This window comes from Lutra lutra, chromosome 2 (assembly GCF_902655055.1).
Source record: "Lutra lutra chromosome 2, mLutLut1.2, whole genome shotgun sequence".
NCBI classification, from domain to species: Eukaryota; Metazoa; Chordata; class Mammalia; order Carnivora; family Mustelidae; genus Lutra; species Lutra lutra.
The window spans coordinates 147,001,821-147,011,457 of NC_062279.1; the positions used below are offsets into that span (position 1 = coordinate 147,001,821).

General features: G+C 47.3%; 1 protein-coding gene across 2 annotated transcripts in view; it reads right to left on the reverse strand.

Moving 5' to 3' along the window:
* ZBTB49 (zinc finger and BTB domain containing 49) overlaps window positions 1–9,637 on the reverse strand; it is a 56,962-nt gene that overhangs the window by 45,878 nt on the left and 1,447 nt on the right. The window contains exon 2 of one of the 2 annotated variants that reach the window (XM_047718866.1): window positions 9,441–9,517. The gene's annotated coding sequence lies outside the window, so the exon portion shown is untranslated. Of the gene's footprint in view, window positions 1–9,440; window positions 9,519–9,637 lie in introns of those variants that run through there. The other variant, XM_047718870.1, reaches the window with a different exon arrangement.

Consider the following 9,637-nt stretch of genomic DNA (forward strand, 5'->3'; position numbering starts at 1 on the left):
CCATCACTTAGCTGTGTTGATGTCCCAGGGTTCTGAGTGGATAGAAATGCTCTCAGACGAGGTATTCTGAGTCCTGGTGTGTGGTACCAGAGGAGAGCTGTGTCTGGCCACTTGCTGAGATTGGAGTAGGCTCTGCCCACGGGTCCCTTACTCGCTCCCGAATTCAGCAGCAATGTGTCCCATTCCAATCTGGGGACATGCCACTGTGATGATGGGATTCAGGGGCACTGTGTTGGGATGAAGGCTTTGGAATCGGGCCCACAGTCTGGTCCTGGCTTAGTCCTTTAATAGTTAACCTCTGTGAACCTCCCTTCTCCCATCTAAACAGTGGGGATGCCGAAGGCTCCTCTTGAGCTATGAGTGAATGGACTCGCATGTGAAGCAAACAGCACCGTGCCTGAAGCCTGGCAGATGCTCACCCACTGCTGTTAGTATTCTCAGTATCGAGTTTCCAGCCACGAGAAGGCTCAGACATTCTGGAAAGCAAAGGGGAAAGTGAGGCTTGACCCAGACCACATACTTTAGGGACCGAGCAGAGCCCAGCTATGACTCCTGAGTGCAGTCCAGGAAGCCTTCCTGCTCCCGTCCTCCCTGTGCACAGTGGGAGCTGAGAACCTACTTGCCACCCCCCCATTTTCACGTTCAAGAGAAGCTCCACAGCATTTCAAGATCTATTCTGGTTTTTATTTTTTGTCAGTTTTACCAGGATGCATTTTTTAGAAATTTATTCTTTAGAGTGCGAGTGTGGGGTGGGGGTAGAGTGGTGGGAGGGGCAGAGGAGAATAGGGAGAGAATTTCCAGCAGACTCCCCGCTAAGCAGAGTCTGAGATGCCAGGCTCCATCTCACAACCGTGAGATCATGACCTGAGCGAAAACCAAGAGTTGGATGCTCAACTGACTGAGCCACCCCGGTACCCCTTTACTAGGATGCATTTAAGGCAGAGTTGGGCAAATGGGGCAGAATTAAGTACAACCTAGACTTAGACCCTGGCAGAGTCCTCAGTTCTGTCATCCTGTCTGTTAACCCAAGGTTCTTGAGTTAGAACTTGCTGGCAACACCCAGCAACCATGGGGCCGACAGCTGCTTGGTAACGCTAGCGTAGTGCCTGGGCGCTGGGGCTGGAGGCAGCGGCCTCCCTGTTCCCTTGAGCCCCATGAGGATGAAGAAGCAAGGCCAGCTCTGCGGGTTCTGATAGTCAGTGTCACGGATAGGGGTCTTCAGTGCTGTGGCTCGTGGTGGGAAGGGCTCCCTAGGTGTGTAGTTATGCCTCTGGGTCTGGCGACGAGCACGATCCACAGACCATTCCTGAGGGCCCTGCACACAGACCACCCTTTGGTTTTGGCAGCTGCCTGCCTGCCTTAGACTCAAACACAATACTGGAGCCCCAGGGACTATAGAAACCGATCTAATGGTATTTGTGACTGACTTTATAGCTTCGTATAATATAATATAATGTAACATTGAATTCTGCCATATTCTGCCTATTCCCACACTGGTCTGCTGCATCTGGCCCTCGGGTGTCTCTGAACCTGCCAGGATGCATTTGGACACTGTGGTTTTCGTATGGGACACCTTTCTGGTGCTGCCTGGATTTGTCAGCTGTGCACACTGCTGTTTTCCATGATGCCACTGACAAGCTGGATTTGGGAGAAGATGGACTATATCTTCTGCTCCAAAACATGAAGATGTGGAACCGTCCTGGGCTGGGCCTCTTTAATGTCAGGCACACTAGGCATCTTGCAGTCCAATGAGGAAGCCACAGCTCAGCACAGAGAGGGAGGCCAAGCAGGACTGAACACAGGGCTGCCCTTCCTTCTGCACCGACTAGTGAGCATAGCTGGACGTGGGTTGATGAAGAAGCCAAAGAATGCAGCAGCTGTGGGTACAGGGACATTTATGTGGAGAAAGTTTGGAAACAGCAAAATTAATGTGGATAACCCTGCGTGATTTTGCAAAATTTTGCTTCAGGCAAGGACAAGTGGTTTGCTCCTGGGGTGCAGGAAGATGACCCCTCTGAGGAAAGAGGCTTTCAAGGACCCTGGTTCCCAGGGGTCCTTGTGAGAATAAGCTCATAAAAGTCAAGGTCAATAGCATTTTTATAGGCTTGCAGACTTTCATGAATATCTTTGAGAAGTTCTCATCTTTCTAAACATAGCATTTCTCTTTCAGAGTTAAAACCTGAGCTGCCCAGGTCCTATTAAAACATTTACTTTGAGGGGCACCTGCGTGGCTCAGTTTAAGCGTCTGCCTTCAGCTCAGGTTGTGATCCCAGAGTCCTGGGATCTGGTGGGCATCAGGCTCCCTGTTCAGTGGGAAGTCTGCCTCTCCCTCCATCTGCCTCTTTACCGCCCCAGATCATGTTCTCTCTCTCAAATAAGTAAATAAAATCTTTTTTAAAAAATTTACTTTGAAAATCTCACTAGCCTGTAATTACCTCTTTTTTTCCAAAATAGATTTCTTGGAATCGGGGAGGGGAAAAGACAACAGTTTTTGATATAGATTGTTTTTTAGATAATGCTTTTGCAGTTGAAGGAGGCAAGTTCGCAGAGATCAGAGGTTTTATCCAACTCATTTCCATTAGTGAAAGCTCTGGACAGTTTGTCTTACTTCGTTATTCCCCCACTGAAAACGGGTCCTCCTGGCTGATGTTATTCTTTTTTGTCTCCGTGATGAAGGTGGACTCCAGCGCAAAGTAGATAACCGAACACTGTTGACTTATACCTAGATACAGAACCATCATCGCACTCTTAAATGATTCTAATTCCCTGTGTTACGGAAGGAAACTGGAGATCAATTATTCATCCAAAAAAAAGGCATATTGTATATATTTCCCCATACTTTGTGGTTACTAGAGTTTAGTTTATTTTCAGCTTTCAAGAAATGGCTAACATAGGCCTTCTAAGTTCCTTTTCTATTCAGTGAGTGGATGCTGTCTTTATGGATGCCCGACATCAACCCTTTTTTTGCTGAGGACACACTCAGCTGGCCCCAGTGTGGCAGGATTTTTAAGGACATCAGTGTCCTCTGTGAGGCTCCTGGTGCAGGTACGGGGCTTGTCCCTTTCTACTGGGTGTCTACTGAGGACCAGAATCACAGAGTCATCGCCTGCATTTCAGCTGTGAGAGATGAGGCCCAAAGGTTTTCCAGAGCCGCCTTACCAGTTTATAGGGCACCCCTCAGTGCATGAGGGCAGGTGAGTTTTTTTTGCCCAGAAGTGCACTGAAATTTAGTGCTTCTCAAATTTCCATCTCTGGGGCTCTCTTCTCACGCTAGCTCTGCTAGTCAATGCTATCAAGTCACTGGGGGTTAACAGCAGCTTCATAGCTGCAGAAAACTACCTCTAGGTTTTCACAGATTTGAATGATGTTGAATCAGCACAGCAACACCCTCCCCCGCAAAGAATGACATACTAGTAGATAAATCTACCACTGTCTTTTCAGCATTTAAAGAAACTCAGGATCCTGCTCAGCTCACTTACTAGATTTCCAGACTCCCTTCTAATTCTCCGTCTTGGGTACAAAGCAGTCGTATACACTGGGGGAAAGAGAAGCCCTTTGTTTTGAGCATGAAGCCTTGTCCAGATTTTCTTAGGGTGGGATCCAGGGACGCTCTAATTTAGTCCCTTTGGTAGTTTAAGCTATAATTGCTGAGTAAACACAGATGTCAGAGTTGAAAGGTCAGACATGGCTTGGAAGGTCAGGCCTTTGTTTGGCCACAGAGCGGTTATTGTGAGCTGCTGAAACATGACCTTTGCTGCTCTGCCTTCCCTGGTGACCTCAGGCCGACTTGTGCTGGAGGCCCGCGGTGGTCCGTATATTAGATTTCCCCCCTGTAGATCAAAGGTGGGTACAGCCTCAGTTCTACTGGGTAGTTGCCAACAGCTCTGCTCTTTGGGACCTGGCATCAGGTTTGCATTGGGATGCTAATGGTAATGTTATAGGCTCTCCCTGCTCTGACCAAGCTGATCCTGAACAGAGAGCTATTTTACAGCTAAAATTGAAAGGGCAGTCCCTCTTCTAGGTTTCAGGGGAAAAAAAAAAAAAAGTCCAGGCAACAGAACTTTCTCCTTGATAAGGAGTCCCTGCCTAAAAAATTCACCACATCTGTCACCATGCATGCGACTCTAGCTCAGGTACAATGGAAATGGCTGTGAACTTTTATAGCACTGGGTCAGTTTTCATTTAATTTATCCATATTTCATGATATTCCACAAAAGTGCCTGGCACTCTACTGCCTGGGAGTGATTCTACTCAGTGGCTGAAGAGTTGAGTAGTATTTGAATGAGTTTGAGAACCAAGGGTTAAAGGGAGCTGGTGGTTCCAAATCCTTGTCCTGATGACAGGCAGTGACCTCGAGGGCTCTCTGTGCCCGACCATGTTGGTCCCTGAAACCAGGCCTCCATCCAGCCTTGTCAAGAGCCTGGTGCTGTGATTCATGATGTGGCCTTGCAAACAGGGACTCTGCTCTCCACCACCAATCTCAGAAGGCTGGGATTTTCTTCCCCTTGTTTTGTCTTTTTAATGTGAGGTTTCCTCGGGAGTTGTGGCCATGGCCTTGGGGTGGTGCCCAAGGAGGGGGTAGAGTCCAAGGGGCCCTCCTCAAGCAAGGATTCACCCTCCAGTACAACCTGGTAATACCTTCATTTTTCTGAGCTTGGCAGGACGATTTCCCTGTGTGACTTTTGTGATTTTCGGGGCACTGGTTCTATGTTGGGTGTCTTAAGGAAATGACAGGCAGACTCTTACTGGCATAAAAGCAACCCCCGGTTTGCAATTCTGTACTATTGTCTGGCATGCCTTAAGACCTCATGAGAGGTACAGCAACTAGATTTTATCTGATCTGTTAACGCTAGTCAATTGGTGGTGACTTTCTGGTGTCCTTCAGGATTTGGAGGCCCTACCCCAGTGCTTAGGAAGGATAAGAAATGCCAAGATTGATTAGCCATGTCTGCCACAGGTCTGGGTGGGAAAAGGGCAAGCAGGTCACATATACTGTCTTCCTGGTGTCTAGCTGAATGAATGAAGTGGCTCAGCATCTCAGAGCCAGCACTTGGCAAGAATGAGCTCTGGGCTCTCTGACTTTTCTGTAACTTATGTCCTGAAATGCTCTGAGTCATCAGAGCCTGCTTAGCCTAGCAGCTCAGAGCTTAGGCTCTGAGGCCAAACCTGCCTGGGTTCACGTCTACGTTCCAGTTCACAAGCTGGGAGGCGACAGGCCAAGACCCGGGCAATGAGGGGCCTTTCGGCTCTGATAAATAAGGTATGTACTCAGCAATTACAACGAATCTCCCAAAAAGATCACTGAATCCTTCTATCAAGGGACTAACATAACGCTTCATCAGATCCCAGTCATGCTGGTGACTACCTCATGTGGTTGCTGTGAAGATTAGTCCTTCCAGGTAAGGTGCTGGTCAAAGACGACTACTGTTTCCATCAGCATCTGTTCTCCTGCTGCTCCAAAGCCTGACCTCTTCCTACGGGAAGGCCACCAGGCTCACCCCTTCGAGGCTGCACTGCTGGGACCTGTCACTGCTTCACTGGTATTGACCATGTGCCACTCCCGCGCTGCTCTCCCCACTGCCTAGACTTCACTTCCCCGATGACACCGGTTTCCTCATGTGGAGTGCTAAGCCCTTTACGTCTGCATCTGTCCATCTCACAAATCTTTCACCTAGTCCAGGAGGGGGCTGTAAAACGCCCATTCTGTGGATGAGATGTGAGAGCTTAAGTGACTTGCCTCAGGTCACGTCAGGAGTAGCAGGATTAGGATATGAACTCTGCTGTCTCCTTGATATCGTAGTTTTTTTTTTCCTCCTGATCAAATATTCCTTGGGTCAGGACCCCCTTCTTGTTTCCACCTGCCTTTTCTTAGAAATGAGCTTGTTTTATTTGATGACCTGCACACCATCAACAGGCCAAATTCTGGGCACTGAATGATTTAGATCTTGTCAAGGACAAGACCGGTGTTAAAAGCCTGGAGGACTCTGGGCATCTGGGAGGCCAGTCAGCCAGGTCACACCTCTACTCTCTAGGTTTGCAAGCCTGATGGTGGCTCTCAACTTAAGTGTGAGCAATTAAAACGCAAGAGATTGTCCTTCCACAGAACACGATGGACCCAAACGTAGCTCCCAAATTGGCCCCAGAGCCAGAAATTTCAGGAGTGCTTGGGGATACCTTCATAGGTCCTGCCCACCTGGCCTCTCATTCTAGGCCAGCCCCCGCCCTTACCCCCTCCTTCTCCGTCTAGCTTTAGGAACAGTCCTTTTCCTGTCCTGTTCTTGTGGCTGAGCTGAGCACCACCCTGCCGCCTGTCCCACTAGCCCCCGCAGGAAGTTTCTCCATTCTTCTCCCTAACACCCTATCCCAGAACACAGCACACTGCGTGTCTTCAGAGGTTCACCGGGGGCTGCTCTGGTGCTGGGCAGCAGGGCTCCAGACTCACACTGATGTCCCTTGTCTGACAATTCCATCTCTCACTGCTGCAGGACAGTGTGACCAGAGAAAACCCCAAAGTGACACAGATGCTGAGGGTCAGAAGCTGGCATGCGAGGAGTGGCAATGAGCAGAGGGTGCAAGCCAGCTCTTACCCTCTGCCACAGACACACAGTGTCCTCAAAGCCGAGTCACGTGGGTGCTCCCGGAGCTAGCCTCACTCAGACTTGGTTGAAATCCTAGTTTCTTCAATCCTGTAAAATTCTTCAGTGGAATTCCAATAGGCTTCTTCAAAAAGAAAAAAATTTGCACGTATATTTTATGATTATAATGGTTATTGCTGTGGTTATCATCATTGTTTTTCTTGGGCTGGTTAGGGTTGGTTTTAGTTGTGGTGAACTAAAAAAAGTCTCTCTGGGGATCACCAGGTGCCTAACAAACATGCAGGCCACGACTAGGTCCATCTGAAGAGGGTTCAGGTGGAGTCATCATGTGATTCATCCCCTAAGTGACTGAGCATTTCCCAACTGCCAGGATTTTCCAACTGTACCCCACCTGGTCCCAACTCTGCCTTCACCACAAGCTACAAGTGAAGAAACCCAAACCTAAACATAAGTATGAAAGTGATCAAACGTAAAAGATAAACAGTAAAGTGACAAAAACATAATGAACACAGATCTGATATTCAAAGGCATCTCTGACCTGTAAAAACAACCAAAGAATGAAAATCTGCAAAGGAAAATGACATGCGAATAGACAACAAGTGAAAAAAAACTCTGTTAATAATAAAGAAAATTAAAACGGCAGAAACAGGGTGTTTGGGTGGCTCAGTCGATTAAGCACCCGACTCTTGACTTGGCTCAGGCTGAACTCACAACCTGAGTGCAGCACAGAGTCTGAATGAGATTTTTTCCTCCCTCTCCTGCCCCTCCTCCCCATCTGCTCTCTCTCTCAAATAAATCTTTAAAGAATAAAAAATAAATAAAATGGTAGAAACACCCCTCTCCCATTATCACTTAGGAAAAATTTACCAGAATGATCAAGTCAGCCGTGGGTGCAAAGTTATAGAAGGTTTCTCTTGCCTGCTGCTGGTGGAAGTGTGAAGTGACCGCCCATTTGGGAGCTGTTTTCAAAGTACTGATCAAAAGCCTCCAAAATGCTGTCTTTTTAGGTAGCAATCCCAATGCCAGTTTTCATCAGGGAAATGGAGTTGTGCAGGAAGAGAAACCTGTACTTCATTGCATTGTTTATATAATTAAAGACCCCCCCCCCCCCTTTTTTTAAACTGGCTTTCCTTTCGGAATGAAGGGCAGTATCCCAAGTGATACAAACGAGCATTTGCTGAGCACTTCCCACGGGCCAAGCGCTTTCTTCAGAGCTCTGCATGTCTGACCTCATTCCTGGAGATGCTCACCATCCAGCTGGGCCCAATGCAACAGCTACATGGTCCAGTGGGAGGACAGAGCCACACTGGTCTGGACTCCGGGTGGCACATAATAGAAAACCTCTTAAGTGGCATTAGTTTTTTTAAAAAGTGGTGGTTGGTTTTTTTGTTTTTTGTTTTTTGGTTTTTTTTGCCTCAGAAATCAGTGACGTCTCAGCAATGGATTAATGACAACAGGTTAGACTTATTGAGAGCTTTTTCTGGGTCAGACGCTGTTCTAAGCACTTTGCATGTATTAATACTTTTGATCTTTACCCAATCATGTGAGGTAGATGCTATCCTTAATCCATTTTGCAAATGAGGAAACTAAGGCAGAAGAGCAGATTCATGGCTTGCCCAACACTGGAACAGCAAGTTGTGGCAGAATCAGTGATGCCCGTCAGCCAGGCAGCTGGCTCCAGAGCTCATGTTCTTACCTAGGTTAACCAGGGCTTGGCGGGAGTCAAGATTGAAATGATGCTACCAACAATGCTTGGCTTGCATCTCAGAGCTTCCTTCCTAGGTAGGCTTTCTCCATGGGTCTCCGTGGTGGCAGCCCCAAGACCATACTGGCCTCACAGCTTATCATACCATCAAAGGAGGTCTTCCCAACAGCCCCAGCTCAAGTCCCAGGGACTGTCAGGTCTGGTATGGGTCTGGTGTCCTCCCCTAGGACAGGCTGGGTCTCATGGGAACTCTGCAGGACTACTACAGAGAGGAGGGAAAGTAGCTTCTCAGAGGAAGGGATATGTGTCCACACTGAAGACCAGTTAACTGTGACCAACGGTCAAGGTGAAAACTGGGTAATGAAATTCCTGCTACGTGTCAGGTGTTTGCAAGGTACTGGGGAGCTACTAAGACATGGTTGTTGCCCACAGTCAGGTGGGAGAGCACAAGTGGAAGGAAAATCACAAGAAGCCTTTCTGGAGCCCAAGGAGAAGGGAATAACTGATTAGGAGGTGAGCAGGATCTGGAAGGCTAAGTAAGTAGTACAGAATAGTAACTACCTCCTTGAACACATATTTTCCAGGAAATAGGCTAAGCGATTGGTACACATCACTCTGGTACCTATTGTGTCAAGATGAGGAAACTGATACTTAGAACAATGAAATACCTTGTCCAAAGACCCATCATGATGGAGAGAGGATTCAAAATTTTATAAACACATTGGATGTAACCAAGTTGCTAAGGACAGCCAGCAAAGGTCATAGTCAATTTCATTTTTCCCCATAAGTAATTGACATTGAAAATGAAATCCCTTGGTTGGTAGCACTCTGATATCAGGTTATCTATTAAGGTACACAGAACACACAGTTAAGAACTTATTTAACTGGCCCCAGCAAAGAAGATGTGGTCATTAAATACTGGACTTTTTCCAACCTGCTTAAGTATCATCAATATGGTGTGCGAATGCCATTAAAAATATCAGGAGAAAAAGGCTAAAAGGGCTTCAGATCCAAATACAAAGACCCTGAAACCATCAAAGGGGAAACTGGATCTGACCTGAACATACTACGTATGGAAACCCTGGAGTCACTGTGATGCTCTGGGGAATATTCAGTTACAAGGGAGACCCAGCACTGACCTTCTTGCAAGGAGACAATCAACAGAAGACTGTATTTGATAGGAAGAATTCACTTCCTGTTGACAAGGCTTCTAACCCTGTACAAGAGAGAAAAGAGGGGAGGGCAAAGACCTCAGTTGGCTTTGAACTGATGAATCCTGGTTCTTGAGGAGTCTGAAAAGAAGAAGAAAAAAACAAAACCAAACAAAAAGGGAGGC